Genomic DNA, 27,130 nt, shown 5'->3' on the forward strand with positions numbered 1-27,130 from the left:
ATGATTTGCATTTAAAATATTTATATAATATATATATTATATATATAATTTTTTATAATATTTTAATGACTTAATTACAAACTCTAAAAATTATTTTGCTGCTATTTAGGATTGTTTTTTTGTGTATTATAAACTAAAAAACAGAAATATCACATATTTTTGATATCGATGACGAATGTGGTAGTTTTGTAATTTATAATTTAAATTAACTTATATACTGTTATCGTATAGTTACTTATATCTTTAATACTGTATTTAGAGCAGTAAAATCCATTTCTATGCACAGTATTGATTTACTTATATATAATGTATACCAACTACATTTGATTTTGTATCATATTATTGTATTTAATGCTTTGTTATAAGTGTCTAAGCCTCCAGACATACCTTAAATCTTGAAATTATATGATGGCTTAGATGAAATGTTTATTAACGGCGTTGGTATAAGAGTATATATTTTAATATATACTTTTTTTTATAAATTTAGTTTTAAATTAACATAAAAGTACCTAAGCTTTGTATCATGAACGTTAGATTAACTACTGTAAGTATTAAAAAAGATGTTTGAATAAGGAAATTTCATCGTTATTATAAAAATAGGAAATGATTGATACTTAGACATTTTAACGTGACTTTAAACCAGTTATTAACCAATAGTTAACAAACAACTAACAAGCGACCGTACTAACCATAGAGTAATATAGAGAGGCCGTTCTTCCTGAACCATAGAGTAATAATATTACTCCATGGTATCAACCAGTTATGGTTTGATTTATATAGGTAATAACATGATTAACTAACTAGGTTTGTCAGCAAACAAATGATACGCATCGTGCTACGTCATCCGCCAAGGATTTGTTATCAGTATTCAGTATATTCCACACTCCCGCAATCCCGCCAAAAATAAAATCCTTGGCGGCTGACGTCACATTCTATTAGTTTAATCTGGATGCGCGTATTAATACTAGAATCGGTAAAGTTGCTGACATACCTAGTTAGTTAATCATGGGTAATAATTAATGACCAAAAACAACTAGTCATTCTAACTCAGCTATTATAAACGTTTTACCAACAAAATAGTATCTTCAAACCAGTGGAACCAACGCTACAAAATTAAACTTAATCGCGGTCAAAAGATTTAGAGAGTCTCTTAATGAGGAACTTAAATATGTCCCCAACCTAGGATATTCATTTAAAGTGAGTTATATCAGAAGCTAGCAGTAGTAGAATACAAAACTACAAACAAATTTTCAACTTGCAATGGTGCATAGAAGGGGTAAGATGGAATCCTGTAAGTAAATTTTAAACTTGTTTATTCTTACGTATGTTTCATTATTTATTACGAGTAGTATCTTGAATAAACGTACATTATCGTATTCCATTACTTTCTTTTTAAATATTCATCCATATAATTCACTCATCTAGTCGTCTCTTTCATTTAATTTATTACCTTTCCATATCTTCTGCTTATCTTACACACCTACCTTTTCCATTTGGCTTTTATTTATTCCAAAATATTGCGATACTAAACCTTATTTTTTTTATCACTTTTTTCTAGATCCGCAAATTGTTCTTAGGCATAAGCATATACAATAATAATAATAGAAGTCAATATTTATAATGAATATGAATTGTGATGATAGGCTAAAGTCACAAGATTAAAAACGTAATTACAGTGAAATTTCCATATAACGAATTTCCATTTTACGAAATTTTCTATTTAACGAAATATTTTTAAGAACTATGACCTTCATTGTGAATGAATACGTAATTCTATTTAACGAATTCCTCCATATTACGAATTTTTTTTTGTTGCTTATTCGACTTTGTTATATGGAAGTTTCACTGTATATTAACATATTGTTAATTTTAATCAAAAGAAATAGCTTACAAGTTTACAATAATAAATGTATATACACACTTACCGCTAATTTTTTTACAATCATGAATTGTAGTTTTAAGGTATTTTTCAAAATATTTATTTTCATTTTCTAGGATAGCCAATTTGTATGATAATAATCCACACATGTGTTATACAACACAATTATTCATGAAATAAACAAAAATATTGCATATTATTTAGTATACGAGTAGACATTCAAATAGTAACTCCATATAATTGGGTTACACCGTTAGTAATAAACAATAAAAAACTTAAATATAGAATTAAATACTTCTTGGTAAACGCACGTATGTATATGTTTATTTGAGCATTTACTATTATGAAGTCCCAGTGGTTGTGTACTTGTGTGTGATGTATACGACTCGGGATGGCGTAGTAGACAGTAGTTAGTGACTAGTGTAGTCTTACTTTTGATCGGTGCAAACCATAAATGGGTACATATGGGCTATAAATCGGCAGGTAGTACCTTATCTTTCAGGCGCATCTGTCCATATCCCTCGGGGCGCAAATGTACTACTCTTGGGTGCAAATAGGCTGTAGCCCTTTTGATGACATGCGCAGCGTGCGAAGCGGATCTAGGACAATTGGTCCCCGCGAAAAAATATCGTATGTGGACAATTAGTCCTCGTCATAATTTTATGCCCGGACAATTAGTCCTCGGCTTAAAAGTTAAATACAAAATATTTTTTTATCATTAAACATTCTTTAAAATGTATTTTCAATAATATAATACTTTTAGAATATAATAACAGTTATTTGTTTAAAAAAAAAATAAAAATAAACATAATAATATAATAATAAATTAATAAATAATATTATTATTGTCGAATAAAAAAATAATTTAAGTATAACATAATAATTACAATTTGTGAAAGCCTACACTAATAGTTCAAAAGATCATCTTTTGAAAAGTTATTATTAAAATTATTACAAATAGAAACAATGTTTTTGTCCTTATCGCTTAAAGGTTTCAAAAAATTATTTAGAAAAAAACATCATCATTATTTTTTGTCAATGATATCATTGTTGTTGAATTAATTATTTGTATTAATTCAATAAAATTATAAATATTTGGAAGTTTAATTCTAACAATATTTTTAAATTTATTATTAAATGCTTCAGATTTTGTTATTAAAAATACATACTATTTCTGTTCTCTATTATGCTTATTATACTAAATATTGTATAGATTGTATAATTCAAATAAATGTAAAAAAAAAAAAAAAATACATAATTTATTTAAATTTTATATTGCTTAAAAAGCTTAAAAATTGAATGCAAGGTTATTCTAAAAGTATTGTTTTATTAAAAAAACATTTTAAAGAACGTTTAATGATAAAAAATATTTTGTATTTAACTTTTAAGCTGGGTACTAATTGTCCGAGTATAAAATTATGACGAGGACCAATTGTCCTTATATCGTGCGAAGCCAATGCGAGTCGTGAAGTAGTTTTATATCATATGTATAATAAATGTTATATTATTACTAATAAGTAGTAATAAATATGTCATATTAATAAGAAAAATTAATTTTGGAATTTTACATTATAAAAGCCATAAGAATATTTTGATTAAAAGTTTCATCTTCTATTCTTTACATAGTATAAATATAAAACAAAGTCGCTTCCCGCTGTCTGTCCCTATGTATGTTTAGATCTTTAAAACTACTCAACGGATTTTGATGAGGTTTTTTAATTGATAGAGTGATTCAAGAGGTAGGTTTATATGTATATACTATATAAAATACATAATATAGTAAAGAAAAACTGATAATTTTAATTTTAAAAAATAATGTAAATTATATACCTATATACAAAATTGTGCGGCTCGCGAGTTTCCAGCTACCTATAACCTGACCTTTTGTCTGTCAATCTGCGTATAGATATGAATTGTTCCGAGAAGTTAATCTACGGGTAAACAACGAGTATAATGTTCTCGATGCATTCCGAAACTACTCTACTGGTTTTGATGAAATTATAATCGATGTGTGTAATTTTGTCTTCGTCATAAGATATGATAGTTGTTATCTCGATTAATGACCTCAATATATTACCTCTTTATTGCGTTTAGGGCTGTGCGAATATTTAATCGATTATTCGAATAACAGATTATTTTTAACGAACGATACATAATCGGTTAATCGATTGAAAAAATGCAACGCTAGGCGGGACATTTATGATTTATGTAAAGATCATGTTGGAAATATAATTTATACACCAAATCAGAAAATAAAAAATAGATTTTATCTTCACAATAAATGTTAGCATTAGGCAATCAAACTTAATGATGCGTTTTGTACGGGCAATGAAGTGCGTGGGTACAGTTAGTAATTAGTATTATAAAACTCTACCCTAAGCTAACTAAATTTTAACCAATTACACTGGTATATACTGGGCACAACACAACAATTACAAATAATTATAAATTTATAATTTATTACTATGTATAATGAAATATAATATGTATATAATATTTACATTGCGGTTTTACATAATTTTAACTTAAAGTTACTTACTAAATTGCATTGAAATATAGTGGTTTAGAAGTCCATACGTATCTACACAAATAATATATTATTATACGTTTATAGTTGTTACCTTATCTTTTTGGTGTTTTGTGTTTTGTCTAAACTATTTTATCCGGTTGATTTGGTTAAGTACGCAAAAGAAAAGGTTGAACTGATAACATTGTAATATCATAAAACAGTTTTTTATTATTATAAATGTATACTTACCTGAATAACCGGCACTTTTTAAATCATCTATTAGACATTTAACGACATTAAAAATATTATGAAAAAGAGTTAATTTATTGTATTAAAACAAATAATTAGGTATGAACATTTTAGACAAATAAAAAAAAAAACCAAAAATATTTAAAGTTAGTTTTAACTCATGTAAGTTAAATATTTACTATCGAAGTGTAGAATTAGAAAACAATAATTAAGGAAAATAGCCAATAGGTATCAAACAAGTACACAACTCTGTTATATAGTTGGTCTATTTCGTTATTGAATATGTCACTGAAATGGTCATATTAAATATTAATTCATTGCATATGAAAACGATCCTGAGTGGAGATGGTCTATCAGCCTATATCATTAAGTAAGTTTTATAATATAATTATACCTAGACATCTAGTAATTTTTTTAAATTAGTAATACAATATAAATTAAATTTTTGTAAAAGCATTGCATTTATTATATTATTTCTTATTTCTATATTAATATTATATTATAATATAAAATTGTTATTACATTTTAAGTCAATACTGACTTGACGTAAAATGATGTGAAGAAGTTCATGGTATAAATATTGATAACAGCTTAAAATTAATCAAAATATTTTGAAAATGTCATTGTGTATGCATTATGCTAATAAATTTAAACATTTTAAGCTTTGAGAAATTCAATAACATTTTAAATCAACTCGAAATGACGAAAATCGATTTTGCCAATAATTGATTAAATTACACAATTAAATTATTATAAAAAGTATACTTGAATTTTTTTTTACTTATGATAATCAGAAAAATATATGAACGAAAAAGACATAAATCATTGTGAATTTTAGATTATGTCTTACAACAGAAAAAAGTGTGTTATGAATAAATATAGAGTTGAAGTTTGTTACATAATGTAGATTTAAATAATCTTTTAAACATCATAAAGGTAGGCCAAATTCTGTTATAATATCATAACCACATGATTACCTATGTTGTATTAATAAATTGTAAAATACTAAAATGTATTTAAAACTAATATGAAGTTCTTTACCACAGCACTCTAAAAAAAATTATAAATTAAATAAGTATATATAAAGACAACTATCAATATTATATGGTTGATTAATAATTGTTGTACATAAAATGTCTAAATGTATTTTATTATGAGACAAATTTTTTGCTATTATGTATATTTGAAAACAAACCATTAAATAATAAACAAAATACACTTTTGACGTATCATAAACTCCAGTTAGGTTACAGATAATAATTATTCATAGATTTACGTTCAAATTTTAGTTACCATACAAACCATTTTGTGATCATTTATACTAGATATACCAAATTTTTTCAAAATATATCAAATTTGTATTAAATGTAGGTCGTAAGCGAATTATTTTTTTTGTATTAATATCGTGAAATATTATTATAAAGCAATTTAGTTCTTAAAATATTAATAATAATTGAATTGTAATTTTTTATGAAAATAATTGTGTTATGTATTTTATTTCACTCGTATACAATGAGTAAACTTACTCTCAAATTCTAAAAAAATGAAAAAACATTTTGTATATTATTTTACAATAATTAATATATGATCTGGTTATAATGAGCATATGACTATAGGGAGTGGAATTAATTTCCAATTGCATTATTTTTTTATGAAGTTTCAGGAAATGCTCTTCAAATATAAATTTCGTTTTATACATCAGACGATTGTAAAAGAAAATTTGTATTTAATATTTTTAATAGTTTTAAAGTGTTTACTGTTTTTAGAGAATTTTTTTTTAATTTTTGATGTAATTAATTTAGTTACCAGTATTATTGGTAATTTTAAGTGTTAGTTCAACATTTTTTGTTGTAACACTTTAGAACACTTTTAATAATTTTGTCGATCATTCTATTTATGATTTTAATACGTTGATAACATCTTTACTCTTTATATATCTACACTGTTACATAAGTGTGCCATGAACTAGCTGTAGATGTGCTGCGAGTCGCGACCGTGGTACACGCGTATAGTATTACTTTATTACTATTATAGTGTTCAGTCCAAAATGTATGCATATAAGAAATGTGCCGTGAGCAGAAAAAGGTTGAGAACCACTGATCTACAGTGTAATTAACGACATTCACTGTAGTGCACTGATACTTAAAAATTATCAAATTATTTAACATAAACTTAACTATACATTTTGGTATGTTTGGGATGAGTTGTTCACCCTCAACTTGATGTTTTTGACCAGCTAACGCTCTAAACCATCACCAAAATTAACTTTTTTCAGATGTATTTGTAATAGAATAAAAAAAAAAAAAAAATTGGATCAGTTTTAAGAATATTATTGCAGCTTAAATGCATTTTTTTTTCTTAAACAATTGTTGATAGTTTTTTAAGTATTAAAATCCTGGCCCTATAGTTATGAATTATGATCAATGTACGAGTTATAAAGAAATTAAAATGCCTACTTTACTTCAAAATGTATATTATTTTATAATTTAAATTTAAATCATTTTTGAATGCAATTAACTTAAATATTTATAATATTATGTTAAATTGTATATTTTAATTTAATACTCTATTCATCTACTTATTTATTCTTGTTAATTTTGGACAAAACAATATTATTAAATAAGGTTAGGTAACCTAAATCTATAAGTCTGGTTACAGATAATATATGTTATATACGTATAATATAATGATTAATGTATTAAATGATATACTTACATAAACATTTTTAATAATTTAAATTTTGCTAATAATAAATAATCTCCAATACGGCAATACGTTCAATTAATAATCTAACTATTACACTATTATCAAATTATTATAAATATTGTGTATAGTAAAACGTAGTTTGTATGATCTATTAAAATCGATTTCATTAAATTTATGTCAATACCTAAATAATGGGATATTAAAGTTTTTTGTAAGGAAATGTTTTGAATTAACACAAAAATATAAGTATTTTAGGAAATTTGCATTTTGCATTTGATAAATTAAAAATGTATTAATGATTATTTTGTTGATTGACTTTTATAATATGATATTAGTGTTTTATTTCTTACTTAATATTAGTGTTTTATTTCTTACTTAATATTTATTTTTATTTTTATTTAAGTAAAAAAATTATTGTTTGTTATTACCTTTTTCTTCTTTGGTACCATTGCACCTTATAATAAATATAAAAATTAATGATATAAATAATTTACAAGAAATCATAATTATTGTGCAGTTAACTACAAAAAACAAGCATACATTTTATTTCGCTTTGAATAGAAAATTATTATATTCTGAATAGGTACCAACATGAAAATAATACTTTGATGTTTATTTATTATAACAGTTAAGCTAATATACCATAGGTTTATGCATTGATTAAATACACATTGTATTTTGTATATTTAATCATTTGTTTATGTTATATATATATACTAAAACACTAAATCAATATAACTTACAAGATACGTATCAATAAATAAGGTACACATATGGAAAAGTATCTGTCGTATAATCAATATTACCAACTATATTGAACTTAACAAAAACACAAAATTCTAATCTGCATTCAAATAATAATTTAGAATATCGATAAGTGGAGTGAAAAATGCATTGGTTTTAAAAATTCTTGTTCAAGTATAACATCCTCAGTTACTTTCAAAGTATACTTGAAAAAATTAGTGAAAAGCTGGTCTGAAATTTTGTTGCAAAATAAATTTTATTTTTATTATTATTCAAAAATGAATAAAGTCTTGAATATTTTTTTTTTTTATTGATCTTGAAATTTAATAATTTCTGCTTTGTCGACAACTGTGGCCATTAGCATTACATTTAATATCATATTAGAAAAAAAAAGTACAAATATATATATAATAAACAAAGGAAAAAAAAACAAAGAATACATTAAAATGAATAATTATAGTTGTTAGTTTTAAAATATTATAGTAATTGGAGAATTTGTGTTGCTTTGAAAAAATGTATGGTGCTTACTTTGTTGTCTGGATTTGGACCAAGGCTTGTTCTGATGTCATGGCTTATGTTTAGTTCTTCTCTTAGTTTTTCATGTATTTTGCATTCTACGAAGATATGTTTGATTGTAATCGTGTTGCCACATGCTTGGCATATTGGTGGCCATCAAATGCCATCAAATAAACATGTGTCATTCTTGAATATTTTATAAAATATTTAAATTAGCAATTTTTAGACAAAATATTATCTTCAATATTTTGACTATTTTTGTGTATTTATCAATATTTGATTTTTTTTATTTACTTATGATAAAGTTTTGTATTTGAGTAAAAAAACTTGAAAATTTAATATAAGCTCTACTCAAGCTGTAAGCTGTTTCTATAGTGATTTAAAAAATTTAAAAAATATATAATAGGTGTACAAAATGTTTATTTATAAAGAAAGTAAAAATATACGTTACGCAAAACTGAAAACATCCAAATTATAAATAAATATTTAATATTTTTAAATTAAATAAAGTATCAAATTACTATTAATGATATTTTTAAATAATTGCAACAAGATAACTATTATCGTTTTTTTTTCATTTAAATATTTAATTTCGTCCAAATTTTAACTTGTAATATCTATAGTAAAAATACTTCTGATAATATATTTTTTGGTTCTTGAGTATAAAATACTTAGAAAGAATCTTTTATTATTAAATATATTTATATGTTAGCGGTAATGTATGTAATACGTTATTTTATTAAATAACTAGTTATTCTATAAAATTCCTAAATATATTATACTCGTTAATATATGGATTACACTGTTTTACTAGCTAATATATAAAATACCGTTTGGGTTTTTGCTAATTTATGAAATTTATATAATTAGGTAGATGACCGGGACTGGATTAGATAACATAATACAAGATTTGTTAACGTTGTCGTTTAAAAAAATTAATTAAAAAAATTTATTTTTTGATATTTCTAGTTGGGATTAGCTTAAAAATTCAAGATATTTTGAAAAATATATCATGCATATATAAATCTTTATGTACCTTTTGTGAAAATGTCATGGATATAAAATTATTTGTTTTTGTGATACATCGTACTGCTTGCGTACAGATTCCTGTTATTTTTATGTTTGTGATTATTTAAAAATGCTGGTAATTTTTAATATTGTCCTTTAAAAAGTACCTACTAAAACAAATTTTCGATCAGTAACCATTAAAAAAGTTTAAGGTTGAAGGATTATGGCCACATATTTCTACCACACGGTATTTTTATTCATCATTATACCACAGTCCATCAGCAATATTGTAACAATAATGATTGTTTGAAATAAATTACAATTTATCTTGATGTTATATATTAATATTAATATTAATAGATTTGCTAATAGAAAAATGCATTATCTTTTATATTGTAAATTCTAGCTTTTTTAATATAAAAATTTAATTAGGTAGAATTAATAGAACCAATTTTAAGACTTTTATTTTACTTTTCACATTTTTTTATACTTAATATTTTATGAATTATTAATCAATATGTGTCTTATAAATATTTTATATATTCTGTTTAAACTGTTTAAAGGTTAAGTTAGGTTAGCATAAATGTCGTTGGTATCATTGATTCTATTTTGCCACATGTGTAGGTACCTTATTTTTATAGTTATTTTAGAACTAAGATTAAAGTATGTTGTTTTTTATTTGTTAACGCATGAAATGTTTATATAGTTGTTAATTAATAAATGCAAAAGTATTATTAAGTATTGTATCTATTCAGAAAATAATTATATTTCATTCTTTGCAATTCAATAACATTTATGCTTGTTATTTGTACTGTGTAATTGTTTGAAAAGTAACTATGATTTTTTATAAAGTTTTAATAACATTAACTATGATATTCATTGTTAACTGTTATCCTACCATAGAAGGTAATTACGAACAATAATTTGGTATTTAAATTGAAATACATATAAAATTAATATTTAATTTAAACAATAATCGTAATATTTATAAGTACTATATTATAAAAGTGGTAGTCAACAATATAATCAATTAATAGTCAATATGGGCAATATAAAATAAATTATTTATAATATGGCAATTAAAGATGAAATGTATATTTTTGTGTAAATTCAGGAATACCTTACAGTGAACATTAAAGTTGATTTTAATATTCTATAAATATTCACATCAATTGAAAAAACTCCATTTTTTTTATTTTGTGAAATTTATGTTTTACTATAGAATGTTGATAATGATTTAATTTTTTCATAAAATTGGTGAATTTTTATTTACATTATGTTATAGTTACATTGTTTATATTATTAAATAAATAATAATAAAAATAACTATTTTTTTATTACTTATGTAGGTATTAGATACAAAAATATTCATTAATTTCATAAAGCGAATATGGAATAATAGTATTTCATACAAGAAATAATGTTTTTATAACATATACTATGGTCTATAGTATAGTCTTATTGTAAAATATAGAGTAGGTACTAAGTAGTCTGTTTATAAAGATTATCATAATATGTGATCACTGATCACTATTTGTGAAATAAAAATTACCTACTCAGTTACATATTTCTTTATTAATTTTCAATGTATGATATTTAATTATTAATTAATTTAGTTATTTTAATTTCTTTAGAATGCAGTAGTAAGGAACTTTATATTAGTACGTCTTACTTTTTTAATGTATTTTATAATATAATTATATAACATAATCAATATCTACAATAAAACAGTATTTGGCCTTAATGATATATTTTGTGATAAGATTAATCTTTATTATGTAATAAAAATTAACCATGTTGACATAAAGATAATATTTTAAACAACCTTTTATAATCTGAGCAGAGCAATTAGTACATTAATTTTCCAACGATTTGTCTTTTTTTTGTTGTCTGATATTATCCTTCGAATCAGTAAAAATACTTCCAATAGTAACTTCAATATCTTATTTAAGTAGTTATATGGATATTATTAGCACTTTAAGGAGGTCATAATCAAATATATCCTAGTACTTTTCTGAGTAACTGAAAACAAATTTAGGTAAAATGTAAATTTTTACACAAAACCAATTTTTGAAAAAAATCGATTTCATTATTTTGTTGTAATATTTACAATCATATTTCAAATTTTAACAAATTTGTATTCTAAAATTTGCTATAGTTTTAAGTTATAGTATGGTATTTAAATTAACGTAAATTTAATTTAAATTAAAAATATTTTTATTAAAATTTAATACAATCAGCAGAACCGTTATTACCTAATTTCCCATTTTTTCTTCCTAAAATTCACATGTGTGAAATATTTAGCTATACGAGAGTTGAAATTAATTTTAATTTTTTTTAGATTATCATTTATGTGACAAATATTCATAAATTATTTGAAACAATAAATATTAATTTTGAGAATATTATATCTTTAATATCGTGAATGTTTCACAGATAATTTAATGAGTGTTGGGTTTTCGAGTATGTAAAATTTTATGATAACAAAAACTTCTTTGGTAGCTATTTGCTATATTAAAGTGTTGTTAGCTCAAGATCAATCACAATAATTAATATTCAATTAAGTCATAATAGGAATCATCTAATAACATATAATAACAATAAGTATAATTATAATTGATTTTATAAATAGATGATTTTGGATTTTTAAACTACTGCATTTCAGCGATGTATGGTAAGTAATTTAAAGTGATATTAATTAAAAATATTTTAACTTACTTTTAAACGATTATTTTATACAATTATAAATTTGAATGCATTTTTAAGAGTACTAAAAATTTGAAGATAAATTTTTACATATTAAATTATAATAAGTTAATACATTTCAAAAGTAATATATTATTCTGTAGTTTAAGTGATTTCGTGTAAATACCACATGCCACTAATGGTGACTGAAAATTCCATTGTGTTATCTTCTCTAGTAGATTCACACCCGATCATCATATGAATTCCTTTTCGGTCCATTTCATAATGATACTCTTAGAAATGATTTTACATAATGCTGGTTTTTCTGAACAATTATTTTAGTTTTTCTTTGGTTCTTGATTTAAATTGTCTTTTTCGTCCTTCTTTGGTACATATATTTTCTTCAAGATCTTCCTTTCGAAAACGCCCATGATCATCCGATTATGTGATCCTATGGTAAAAGTGCTACAGGTATAATTAGAACTATTTATAAAGAATTGTCATGGTTGTCTTTGACATATCTTTTTTCCGTGTTTTAACTACCACGTGAGAGGTCTATTACTATTATTTAATACTTCCACATTAGTTCTCATCATGCAATATCAATTATAAAATCAATAAATTAAATTACACAATACCTAATCCTCTCTTTAAAGTTTACAAATTTACTCCTGAACAATTTTTTTAAAATACCTATCCTAACTTATGTATTATAGAGATTAATTTTAATGCAGAATGTTTATAACCTACAGGTTAGGTTAGGTATAACATTATTGATTTACACATATACCAATAGTTGTTGAATGATAAACATCTTCTGATATAGGTTAAAATAGTTTACACGAAATTTAATTAACTGGTAAAAATTCTAGATGTTTGTAATAAATTTTAATAATAAAAAATTGATTATTTCAGATGGGGAAGGTAATTTAGAAGTAAATCTGTTGAAAAATTATCCAAGTCGTCGTAACTTAGAATGTGAGTTTTTATATATTTTATTCGATATTTATAACATTTTGCAATTAAAAATAAAGTATATTAATACAATATTATATGAATATGTATGAAATATGGATATTATAAATATTATTAATGTAAATAATAAAATATTTTACTTCTTAGGTTATATAATTCAATTCTACAAAGACAATCAAGAAATAAAAGTTCAAGGTAAGTTTTTATATTTATTTACATAAATTTAAATTATTTATATAATCAATCCCATTAATAGTTGTATTATATAGTTAGTTTGTTTAGTTAAAATTAATAACTGAAAAAGACAAACCAATTAAATACACTTAACTTAATTTTAAATTTGTTTACAGACAAACTAGCTACACCACAATCATTTTGTATAAATTTCGGTGAGTAATATCATGGATAACCAAATAAAATAAAATGTTATAAATATTAAAATACACAATATTATACTATGTATTTATGTATAATAAATTTCTTAAACTGATGTTATTGTATTGGAGATATAATATGTAAATAACTTACCTTAAATAAACATCACTGTTAGTTAGATACAGTATTACTAAATAAATAATCATAATTATTATTGTGTACCGACTACCGACTTAATAGTAGTAGTTAGTAGTTTTATTATTTATCACAAACCATATTATTATTACATACATAAATAAAATATTTATATTTATACATTTGCAGACTTTGAATTAAATTCAGCAAAAGGTTATTATTGTACTAAATACATATACTTTAAATTATAATGTATTATTAATATAATCTATACGTACTGAGCTGCAATTTTTTATATTTAACTTATTTATTCTGTGGCAAAATATAGAAAATTAACAATATTATGGTCTTAGAAATTTTTTTTGTTGAAATAATGTCATTTCTACGAAGTGATAACAAAAATGTTTTTAAAATGTTAAACACTTTCTAAGTATTATTTGTTGATATATAACTTTCACTATACATAATGCAGCCTACAGTACATTTTTAATAAAAATTTTTAAAGTTACACAAACAAAACATTTTTAAAGAAAATAATTATATTATCTGTCATCAAAACTAACTATTACATATTTAACCTATTTTATAATTATTTAATATTTTATTGAATTTGTATAGATTTGTTTTTTTACGGTAAGACTACACATTTGTTTATTATTATTATAGGCGAAAATAGAGTGGGGCTTGGGTTCTTAGCCTCCCCTAGAATTGAACTAATGACTTAATTACATAATACATTGGAAATCCAGTGTAGAATTGAACTAGAGAAAGTTGTCTTTCGAAGATATTTTAGAATGAGAGATTAGACGTATATTTCTGAAAATCGTAAATAAATGTAAAATATATATTTATTTCAGTAATTTCGATACTTGGCGTACCTATTTTAAAATATTTTTTAATAAAAATTAGCACTCATGATGACTATAAGAATATTTGTCCTATACGGTTAAACATAAGGTCCAATTTTTATTTAGTCCAAAAATATAATATTTTTTTTGGCAATATACATATTTGTCCATTATTTTTTAAGTCCAATATACATAAGAGTGTTTTGGACTGCCTGCATGGATTGAACGATATTGGACTATGCCATATCTAGCTTTAACTTTATAGGATAAAATAGATTGGACTAAAATGGCATGTGGCTAACATTAAATTTATGACTAAATATTATCTGAACTTTATTTAATTAGACCAAAATTCTGCTAACCCTTATGACGCACCTATTATTTATTGTAATTTTTTAATTAGAAGAAAACTATATAAAACGTAACAATTGTACTTCTTAACTGAGTGAGATCAATGTAATGGATATTATTTTAAATTTGAATATAATGATAAATCACAATTGTACACAAAAAAAAAAAACGATTCTGAGTGAACATGATCTGTCATCTACATTACTAAATGTATATTGTTATATTATATTTATATTGCTATTCGTAATTTCCATTATTAATATGATAGGCTGGATTAATTTTTTCCGATGACTTATAACACATAATACATATTATATTATATATTATTAAGTATTATTATTTATAATATATTAATATTATTCCATAATATAGTTCTTATAAACTATTCTAAGTCATTACCTAAGTATCATATAGAACGATGCGAATAGTTTTATTCTATATATAGTTTAAAATACTTTTAAAATATCATTATGGAGCTTAAAAATGATAGAATACTTGTAAGTGAGTAAAACTCACTACAAATGATATTTTTTAAATCACAACGAAAAAATTTAATTTTTAATTTTTCATTATACAATATAATATCCAATTTATATATATATATTAAACCTGTTTATACTTATTTATGGTTATAAATGTGTAGGAATTTATAGTAAGTACCTACACTAATTGTATTAATATTATTATATCAATATATGTTATATAATAATATAATATTATCTATACTATAAAAGACATCTACTTTTTACAGAAAAATACTTTTTATGATTTTATTTTATTATAAAATATATAGTTTTTCAATTAAATAGTACGTTTTAGTAATAAAATAAAATAAATCGTTGTAAGATAGTTATACTAACATATGGATCTTATTGTTATTGTTAAAAACCAAAATACACAATATATATATCCAGTGTTTGATTTGGAAAAAAACTAGAAGGGGGATTTATTGGATGTTGGATGAACGAGCGTTCCATACAAAATTCAATATCACATTACTGTGCGGAGCAAAGCCCCCCCCCCCACATCACCTTCAGCCACCCATAATCCCCAAAAATCATTACATTTATTATATAAAAATATTTTAAAATAAAGAAACAATTATTTATTTATTACACATCATCCAATGACATTATAATTTAAATTACGATTTATAAAGATATATAACATGTTTTTATAATAACTCATCAATACACCTTCAAAAAACTTATCATGTATTACTACCTATATATATACACCAATACACCCATTTACATGAATACAGACATACAGTATTGTGCGACACAAACGTCGTCGAGAAACGATTTTATGGTATACAACATGATTTAAGATAGTACTATCTTAAATCGTGGTATACAGCACAACCCGTGGTTGAAGATATAAGTATGACGTATAAAAGTTTAGCTACCGAGAACAACAAAAATAATATAAATATATAATGTAATTTATTGAATAAAAAAAAAAAACAGTATTGTATATCGACAAATGGGCTTTGAATCAAACGTATATTATATACGTGTACATTAAAGCAATAACAATAGAATAAATATCACGTACATCTATCGGCGTCCGCGATCCTATGTGCAAAAATGCGGACTCCGTCCCCCACGTCCACCCCCAATTCAAGCACTGTATATATCACAATCATTCGGTAATAATTTATTAACTATAAACTGTATTATAATTTATACATCATAATAATTAAGGAACGGATTTAAATGCAAAATACATTTTTTTCTGAATGCCCAAAATTATTGCTTTTCGAGCACAAAAGTTCATTTCATATAAAAAGGAATTGAAAAATGTAACTTTTATTTTGCATTTTTCTGTACTTGTTTTTTTTTTTACATTTTTTTACATGTTTTTTGCTTTTTTTATGTTTGTAAGTCATTTTTATAAAGAAATTAATGAAATATAAAAATTAAGCAGCACTTGATTATACAGTGCTATTATTAAACTCAAGGTAAAAGTATAATGAATCTGATAATGAATGTATCTATCTAAATAGTATAATCATTTTTTAAAGATAATTTTTAGAGTGAAAAATAGATAGAATAACTAGAATACTGATGAAAATGATACGAATAATTAATACCTAATAATAAAATTTTATATAATTAAACACATTTTTTCAATAAAAATAATTAAAAAAATAATATTTTTAGTGCATTTAATTTCTGTTATGAGTGTATTAAATAGTATTTTTAAAGTCATTTTTCTTGTTTTTAAGAGCATTTAAATCCGTTTACAAATCATAATATTTAAATAACCATTAAAATTATTCTATGAATCATATATTTATGTTTATTAAATTACAGAAAATTATTGTAAGTTATGTATATCACAAATTATAAACTCATAACATTTTACAAATATACTCGTACATACATTAATATTACTAAACAATATAAATGATTAATAAAAAATTTAATATATACCATTGTTTAATGAAAAACTTGATACAAACCTATATAGGCGCAATTTGAGTCTTAAATTTGGGGAGGGGGCTATTATAATTTGCATACATGTACTATGCGTATGCTCTTAGAGATATATAAAAGTGGAAGGGAATATATATAAACTATTTTTTTGGGGAGGGTCTTAGCCCCCAAGCCCCACAAATTGCGTTTATGGACAGACCTGGTACTTTTAAGTTTTAATATAAATATATTTTTATTCAACTTTTTATGAATTTAATGAGTATTTACAATTTGCTATGGTAAAAATTAACCTATATAAAATTATTGTAGTATTATAATTTAGTTAATGATTCATAGCACTAATCTACTAATATTATGTTTATGTATTCACAGCTGATAGTAGTAAGTTTATAATAAATTATTTATATTATTTTACCTAATTTATGGTATAAAGATGTATAATTAATTATTATGTGTCAATTACAGTTCAGAATAATTGAGCTACTAGCTATTTTTTTGGTAATATACGAGATTAGGAAAAATATAAATGACCAGGCGATATAGTACATGACGTTTGATGTTAATGTTGTGTTAAAGGAAAAAAAGCACAGATAATGTGGATACAATATATTTAAAGAGTAGTGAACACTCATAGGTAATGGACTAAGATAAAACTGAGACAATTATTTAAGATTTTAGATAATGTAAACAAGGAATTTATGGTGCATGGCATGTGAAAAAATCATAAAGACGTCCTCCATCTTTATGTAGTGTGTGAAGTGAGTAGGTAAAACTACTTAAGATTGGTACAGAAGAATAGTGATTTTGAAGATGATGTGATAAATAAGATTATTTATAGATATATGAAGTGGAGAGAAAAGTAAGGTATTCATTGAGATAGTAAAACATCGTTGAGATTAAAAAATATATTTTAAAGCAGGTGCGAGGCCAGTCATGTTTGGATTTAAATGTTGACAGTAAACAATACAACTCAACTGTAGGTTGACTATAGAAGATATGAGGATGTCTGTCAATAATGTAAAAACATGAAAATTAACCTTTATAGTTTATACAATTATTTTAATATTTTAATAATTAATGATTCATAATATTAATCTAATAATTATTTGTAATATTTATATACATTCACAGATTTTCAAAGTAAGATTATAGTTGTATATTATATTATTTTATCCAATTTAAAATAAAAGATTTATTTATGATAAGTGTTTATTAAGGTTCAAAAATGAGCTCCCATTTTCTTGATTGGTACTTGTTTGATGGATAAGAATATGTATGATATAGAAAATGACATACTATACAATTTATAGTTAATATTGTAAAAAAACAGAAAAAATGAATGAAGTTTTAAGTGCAGAGATCAACGCTGGAAGATGTAGATCAAGCACCTTTTTCCCATTGGGCACTTTGGGGACATGTCCAGGGCCCGCGATCGATGGGGGCCCTGTAGTTCTTGCCAGATAATCAACCAATAATCGATATTTATTACCGATAAATAAACTTATTTCGAGAAAAATCAAAGGCTAATCGCTAATAGTAATAATAATAATAATAATACAAATTAATAGTACTCTGTCCGTCGTAGGGGTCCCATTATACCACTTCCCAGGCCTCAAACAGGTTAAAGATGGCCCTGATATAGATTGAACTGTGATTAAATAACATGTGATTCGAATAAGAAATTAATTCATTACGGTTATGTATAAGTGGCACTAATTGTAGGCAAAATTATGCATAATATATATATGTTAAGATACTTTGTTTATATTTTGAGGATAGGTTGTTGACTTGGAAGTAACAAGAGGTACGAATGAGCGTAGAAGAAAAGGGATGGAGGGAATAACCAAAAGAGAAATGGAAAGACAGAATACGGAATTAAGTTAAAAATTTAGTTGATTTGAGTAAAGAAGAAGGAAAACAGAGCCCGAGGATGAGTAGGACGTTGGTAGGATCATGGATGATCGACCTTTTATACTTGAGATTGAACGGCTAGGAAAAACAAGAAAGATTAAGAGACCTAGTTCATAATAAATAGGAATTTCAATTATATTACATTTATTTAATATAATGTTGATTAGTAAAGTTTTAAAGAAAATGTTTGAACATAATTACACAATAGCATAGCATTTTTAAGCAATACAAAATTATGGATATTGTTTTTCGAAAATCTCTGAATCACAGGATCAGATTTTTGGTTGATTTCTAGTAGTTTAAAGCTAGATTTTAATTTAATGGATTATGTACCATGGTAGATGGCCAGGTCCTATTACAACTCTAATGCTTGCTAATTAAAAATTCATACACTACTTTTAATTTTTAACTTATGAAAAAAACTTGACGTATATTATTGAAGTATTCATACAATCGATTATTGGATTAACCATACATGTCCAATTTTCTCATGAAAGAATAACACCAAATTGTAATTTCACTTAAATGAAGATATATTTTATCTGAAGTACACACAATGACATTTCCAATCGTAGATTTCGATGCAGACTATCTTTTATCTTCAGCTCGAGTCGTAGACGCTAGGGGTTTGAGAGAGTACCTGACTATCTGACTGTATTATCTATTAAGAATTATATAATATTATAGTCCATATTTAAAAATAAAAACACAATTTTTTAACTTCCTGCTTCTGAAAATGTAGTTTAAATTAAATATTTAAATATAGTTTTGAAAATATTTATTTAATTCAATTGTATATTACTTATAGAATGTGAGAGTAAGATATCCTATATTACATTTAATAACTTTTAGTCTTAGCCTTATCTGCAATTATAAGAAAGTTGTTTATAAAAATTAAATACTTAAAGTAAAGTTTTAGATTTAAGTTTATAAAATTTGTTATTTAAAGTTAAGAACAATTGATTATAAACTACAAAAATATAAAATACCGAATCAAATTTAAATTTATTAGAAACTGATGTGTACAGTTCAAATAGTATTAAAGACTCACAATATTTTGAAATTTATATAATCAGATGGACTTATTACAAATGTCCCATTATAATTTTATATAGTACAAAATTTCAAACATAAAATAAACAAGTTTAAAATATGATAATATGATCAATTATTGTTGATAATTAAAAATAAAATTATGTTAAATAATATTATAAAAGTTCTACTGCGTATACTTTTATTTTTTATACTTAATATTATTATTAAATTATCATTGTCGTTTAATATTAATATTAAATTTATATTAAATTAATTTTTTAAACAGCGAGAATACTTCGAACATATAGTAAGTATATTATAATTATCATTAGAAATAGATACCTTTTTTATGCAAATTAAAAAAATAATATAAAATATTATAAATTATTGAATAATTTAAGTGTTATATATTTATTAGTTAACAATCAATATATCAATATCATTCAAATATACGAATTAAGTAAGAACATTATTTTATGAAACTTTAATTTATAAATAAAATATTCATATTAATTTACTTTATAAAATAAACTACGAGTGGTTTAGTTATAAAATATTTTAAATGTGAAAAATCACCATAAAAACATTTTTTCTTACTTATTGTCATAAACTTTCAATGAATTTATTTAAAACTTCATAAAAAACGCAACATAAAGAAATACCCACAGTATTAAATACATACTAAATATTATACATATAAAGATAAAAGAATTTCTTGTTACACATATTAAAATAATAGAAAAATTAGACAAAAATTATGTTATTTGGTCCGGTAAATAGGTTTGTAGGTTTGTTCCAAGTTCGCTGACTCCTAATTCCCCGATACCCAATTTTCGACCAAAAATACCAGTTTTTAATGGTCTTAAAAAAATACATATTATATGGTTCTTGGCATAGTAATTTATATGACTATAAGGTACTATCTACTATCTTATACTTATACGTGTAACACACGGTTATTGACATCGATCAATATATTATATTTAGGTATTTATATATCTGTATACCAATTATACCAGTGTTTCCCAACCAGTGATCCGTGGGCCAGTCATAAATAGTCCGCGGTTCCATACATTTTTTCTTTGATTTCTATTAGAAATGATTATTATTTTTTTTTTTAAATAGTGAAAACATTACGACTTATTGAGGAACTATATAATATTATTATCATTGTTGCTGCCAACTACCGAATTATTTTCCACTTTTATAAATGTGTAGGTATCAGAGTAATAAATAATATTATTATTAAAAAAAAAAAAAGTCTTCCTAGTTTTGGTAAAATTTAGGTGGTCCGTTAGCTATAAAATATTATCGAAATGGTCCGTGATAGTAAAAAGGTTGGGAGACACTGCTTTATACAGAATACAAATACTGTAACATACATACTATGTTATACTATATATTACGCTTAAGTTTACGCAGTAAAATATTACTATACAAGCTAAAATTATAATTTTTATCTTATCTGTAGTGACCAGTGGATTTTTCAGTTATATTTATTTAGGAGGTTTATATCTAAGTTACCTAACCTAATCTTAGATATTAATGATATTACCTAGTCGTTTGAAATTATAGTTTCAAAAATCTTTCTCAACACATTGACTATTTACCTAATGCCAATACAAAGCCAGTTTTTAATCTTTACTTAGTGAAAAAAAAAATATTAGCCAATTATCTGAGTTTAAAATAAATAAAAGTACGACATTAGAACTTTAAAATGCATAATAATAATTGACATATCTCATTTTATTTTGTAGGTAAGAAAGGTAAAAAAGCAAAAGGTAAGAATAAAGTTAAAATAATTTACCTGGAAATATAGTTTTATATGTATTATATACTATTTATAGTAGATACTAAGATCAATAATCATAAGCGCAATTTGAGGGGTCTGGGGGGGCTAATCCCCCTCAAAATCAATCATAGCCCCCCCCAAATGGTTTGTATTTATCGCCTTCCACCTTTATATATCTCAGAGAGCATACACACAACGCATACATGCAAATTATAATAGGTCCCCCCCAAATTTAAAACTCAAATTTCGCCTATGACTATGATGAGTCATTGATAACAATAAATGCTAAGTAGCCTATAGTCTTTAAGTGTGTAGTACTATAACAACTTTTTTTCGATCGTTATAGAAACCATAAAAAAATGGCCTGGTAATTTATTTTTACATAATTGTCTAGAGTTTAAGTTTAAAAATATAGATATAATTATAATTTATACTATAAAGATAATATATATTTTTAATATTTTTTCTAGTTTCGAAGAAAACTGTGAATTATTTAATATGATAGAGTGGTGTGTTATTGTATCAAAAATGTGGCCCACATGCTTATACGGACGGCGAACGTTTTTAGTATTTTACTCGAAACTAGAAAAAGTATTAAAAATAAGGAGATTAATAAAATTAAAATGTTGAAACCTCAATATTTTCAGAAAAAAATGAACAATACAAAATTACTATCTTCAATTTTCTTGAAAATAATTAAATAAAAAACATATTTTTAACTTTTTTACCAAAACATTAAAATAAATTAGTTTATGAGTTATAAGTATTTAAAGTTTTGATGCGTGGGTGGTACGGGGTTACCCCGCAAAATGTTTGTCCACTACTCTGCGCATCAAAACTTTAAATACTTATAACTCATAAACTACTCGCTCTAAATTTGATTTTTATGTATTAAAATACTCAGAAAATTATTCTGCTTTGGAATATGAAATTAAAACTATGCTGTCATTCAAAAAAGTAAAATACTTAAAAAAAATATAAGGATAAACAATATTTAAAAATATAATTTTTAATAAAAACGTTGTTTTTTAACAACTCGAAACTATGTAAAAAAATATTTTCAAAAACGAATACTTTTTGAAATAAGGAGTGTTTTATGATAAATGAATCACCTGTATATGGTGCATGCAGTGGCGTATCCAGAATTTTGTTTAGGGGATATCCGGATATTTCACCGCAATTAATTCACCGCTCGACTATTCACCGCCAACATTTCACCGCATTTACAACTCACCGCGTGCACAATTCACCGCGCGTACAATTCATCGCAGTTATTTTTTTGATAATGTTAAATGTTTAAACACAGTATCCTAAAACCAATTTAACAGTCGATATCTATTTATTAAATTAGGACATGGCATTTTTGATATGATGAGCCATTAAGTTTATCTTACTGATACAAATTGATTTCCTTATCTAAAATTCTAAATTTAAAAAATCACCAGATTGGCATACGTTATATGATTACATACGTTACTGATTATTGAATTATTGTGTCGGAATCGTCCAGTACGTATATCGACGTTTTTGAGAAAGTTTCATTTTATAGCTATGACTATGAATAATATATCGTATATTAAAAGTGAACGGGGTAAAGATAAATTAATATTAAAAGGGTATATTTATATACTTGAAAAACAAGGTTTAAATAAATTAATATGGAAATAAACATTAAATGTAATTCATCCTAGTATTTGGAAGTGTATTGAAGCGTTTAAAAAAGAAGAATCATTAAATAAGGAGGGTGGGCACACGCTGTCTAAAATGTTACCATATACACTACCTATACTGCCAAAAAAGAAAATAAACCAAATATTTAATGTTTTTAATGCAAATAATTTAGGTATTTACATTTCAGTCAGTCATTATTCATTAAGTTAATGTTATATATATATATATATATGTACATAATAATAAATGGTCAGTTATTTCACCACAGGGCGGAAACTGTATAAATCAGCGGAATCTCTATATTGGAATAAATTAATATTATAGAATAGTAGGCCCATAACCTATAGGCCATATTTCAACTAACAACACGTTTTCAAACGTTATCGCTATGAGCCGTAGAAATAAGAGCATAGTTCCTAGCTTATTTCAGAAGGTAGTACAGTATTTGACTGGCTATTACTCTCATATTATAAGACTATCCCTCGTCATGGCCTCATGGGCTCTGTCAGTCATATCGCCGCGAGTACATATTTATTCATAGTTCTAGTAGAGTTTTAGAATAATATAATTAATTTTATTATATTAGAGTTAATATAATGTTTTATTATAATTATTGAAAAACACAAGTGTTTTGTTTTTTCACCAACTTTTTCAAAAACGTAACTATCCCACATTAATCGTGCTACGTCGTTTAAATAATTATTGTGGTAACCAGTCACAGCGTCCAGCACAGTGAGCATTACACTCGATTTTGAGCAGGTCACTGAAATGGATGTGTTTGATTTGAATTCAATAATAAATTACTGCATAATGCGAAAAAGGATTTTGAGCGGAGCGAGGACGGTGTTTTAACTTCTTTTTATAATCATATCATAAAATTATTTATATTATTACTTATATAATAATAATGAGTATAATGACTTATAATAGTAAACGTTTAATTCGAACAAATTTTTGACAAAAACATTGCATAAACTACTTAATTTTAGTTACTATAAAAGTATATAATTTATTATGGTTTTTATCAATTATATTTCAATAGCGATGTATCATAGGTCGATATAATTATATAAATAGGTTCGTGGTTCTAATAACTTAATATTAGTTCAAATATTTCGATATTTTGAAAATGTATCACACTATGTATAGAACGTAATAATCTAACTAATTGTGGAACGTTTTAATTTTAAGTTATTTTACAAAGACTATTTGAGATTTATAAAATGCCATATAACAGAAATTAAGCAGTTATCCGATGTTGCTCGGTTTGAAATGCTATCTTGTCATCTTTTCTATCTTTGGCTGGACAATATGATGAAATTGACAAAATTGCATAAATTATCATTAAAGTATTAAAAAACCAATAATATTTGTTGTTTTAGGTGTTACACAAAAATATTATTATGAACAGCTATCGGAGTTAAACAGAATGAAGAAATGTACGTATTCTAGTGAAAATAATTTAAATAATAAAACAAAGATACAATATTGTCAATATTACTTTACTCTAAATAGTAAATCGTACCTAATTGGTACCGCCTTCGTGAATTTACTAATCAAATGGTATCTACTATCTAGGATCCACTTTATAAAAACCTTGATATTCTGGTACTATGTTAATCTGGATGTAATATTAATCCACCAAATCATATATGTACCTTTCGCTTTTCAACCAATACTTGCTTTCACGTTTTAAATGAGATATTGACCACATTTCCGGAACCTCATAAATCCTACATATTTTTATCACATATAGCTATAATTTTATTTTTGGATTATCGCTTTTATAATTCAATGAATCTTTTGATAATATTGTTGGATTTTCAATAAGAAATCTAAACCTGTCTATGATATCAATTAATAATTATTATTATAATACCACACGCATGAATCAATAATAATATAATTATAATACAATTTTAGTTTTTACTCGATTTTTGTTTAATAGATATCTATTTTTTCGATAATTTGGAACTAAAATGAAAAAAAAAATCAAATTTAATATATTTATTTTTAAATAAATTAATATTTAACCAAAATTATTATTATTTGTAGTTGAAGATAATTATTATACTACATTAAAATGGTGCGAGAAAAATATTTCTTATTTGAACTTAAAAGAATACAACTCAGCAGATCACAGTAGCTGTAATAATTCAGACTAAATATTAGTTTAATTTTAATTTTATTTATAACTTGCAATATATTTTAATATATATATAAACATTATATAATATTTTAAAAACTAAAAATTACTTTTGCTACAGAAATAATAATAGTATGTTCCAAGTGTAAATCGTAATTTTTTAATCATTTAATGTTTAGAATATTAAAAATAAACAAAACATGTATAAAAAATATATTAGTATTATTATATCATTACTTGTTTTTTTGTTAAACTCATTTGACCTCATGGTCTTTAACTGACACTGGTGACTCAACACAAATCTACTGGAATACTCAGCTTTCCCGAATGACTTCAAACCTACTAGGTAACAAGTAACTTTAACGAGTAAAACCAGGAGTGGACTGAGTAGAGTATATGTTATATATAAATTATTATTTTATTTTGATAAATATATGAAAACCACATCTATATATCTTTATTAATTGCGAAAGTTTTGCTGATACACACAAACATTATGAATCATAATCATAAATTTTATGAATTTTGTCAAAACTCTAACTTTAAATGCTTATAAAGTTGTCTAAAGTTATTCGTTTATGAATTACAAAAAAATAATAAAACATTGTTTGAAATTCCATTTTTTCTTAATTTTTTTCCTAATTATTAAGAAAAGTATTAAGAACTTTTTATTTTTGACCCCCTTAAGTACTAACTAGATCGTCTAGATCAAATTCGCTACCATAAACCACCCCTCATCAAGTTGAAAATTGTAGTTTTAAATATTTTATTATCCCCAAAAATAACGCATCACTGAAAAATGAATATATTTATCGCTCCACTCAGCATTCAAAATTGTAGAAAAACTGAATCGAAATTTTTACACAAAATCAATTTTACTTTTTGATGTAATTCTATAGCGAATAAGTAGAGACTTGCATTTTTCATTAAATATTTTCTAAACATAATGATTTTCTTCGATTTTCAATATATTTTTGCTCTTTTTGTACTAATTATATAGACATTTGAAATATTCTAATTTTTAGTTTGAAAATCGAATACAAGCTCCCATAGAAGTTATTCTTATATAACTTCATACATATTTATATATAATATGAAGTGCATAGTTTAAGGTCGCCACCGGTAGGCAGTTGTGACATTTTATCTGTACGGAC

General features: G+C 24.2%; 1 long non-coding RNA gene across 1 annotated transcript; it reads left to right on the forward strand.

The window, feature by feature from the left end:
• Window positions 1-1,060: 1,060 nt before the first annotated feature.
• Window positions 1,061-13,804, forward strand: LOC132917749 (uncharacterized). The gene is made up of 4 exons (XR_009660328.1): window positions 1,061-1,291; window positions 13,212-13,274; window positions 13,419-13,466; window positions 13,622-13,804. It is a non-coding gene; the product is annotated as an uncharacterized LOC132917749 (long non-coding RNA).
• The last annotated feature ends 13,326 nt before the right edge of the window (window positions 13,805-27,130 follow it).

Source organism: Rhopalosiphum padi, chromosome 1 (assembly GCF_020882245.1).
Source record: "Rhopalosiphum padi isolate XX-2018 chromosome 1, ASM2088224v1, whole genome shotgun sequence".
NCBI lineage: Eukaryota > Metazoa > Arthropoda > Insecta > Hemiptera > Aphididae > Rhopalosiphum > Rhopalosiphum padi.